Raw genomic sequence first — 720 nt, 5'->3', positions numbered from 1 at the left:
TTTGCTACTGTCATGTAACACCTCTAATCTTCAGCACTTATATGACCTAATTGGGTTGCAAGTGCCGTAAAACTTTACTAAAACAAGAAGTCTTATATTACACTCAGTAGTAGAAATGCGTATGCATTTTCTTTTTCATCTAACTCAAACCTGTGGTTCTAAATATGCGAATTCATATATAGTGAAAAGGGAGTTGATTTTATCTGCTGAGTAAAATATGTGATCCCATTATTAAGGAAAAGTGTCTCTTGCACTAAGACTGAATAAGCTGGAGGGGAAGGGGGGTTGTATTCCTGTTTGCTTTTCACACCACTGATTCTTGGGTAGGTTGGATCAAATACCTAGTCTTCGAAGAGGTCAAAGCCCGTCTTGGGTGTCTCGCGTGCATGGCGTTTACGTTTAGGTCCCTTATCAGTGGGAAGTCGAAGAAAAGTTTGCCTGTTTTGCATTGACCTCTACAACCAAAGCAAGAAAATGAGTTTGTCTGGATAAGTTTGAAAGTCACCTCGACTGCTGCTTTGAACTGCAGAAAGGCTAACATGATAATATGCCACCTAGGATATATTATACGAACATTCGTGAGATAAGATGAATCTATGCGCTTGGTTTTGTTTTTTGTTGTTGTTTTTGTTTTGTTTCTGTTTTGTTTGTTTTTTAGTCTACGAATCTCCCTTCTGCCATCCAAGAAACAAGCTACAGCTGACCAGAATCACTTATTCC

Source organism: Aplysia californica, unplaced genomic scaffold (genome assembly GCF_000002075.1).
Source record: "Aplysia californica isolate F4 #8 unplaced genomic scaffold, AplCal3.0 scaffold00008, whole genome shotgun sequence".
NCBI classification, from domain to species: domain Eukaryota; kingdom Metazoa; phylum Mollusca; class Gastropoda; order Aplysiida; family Aplysiidae; genus Aplysia; species Aplysia californica.
Note: the sequence above shows the minus strand (reverse complement) of the source record.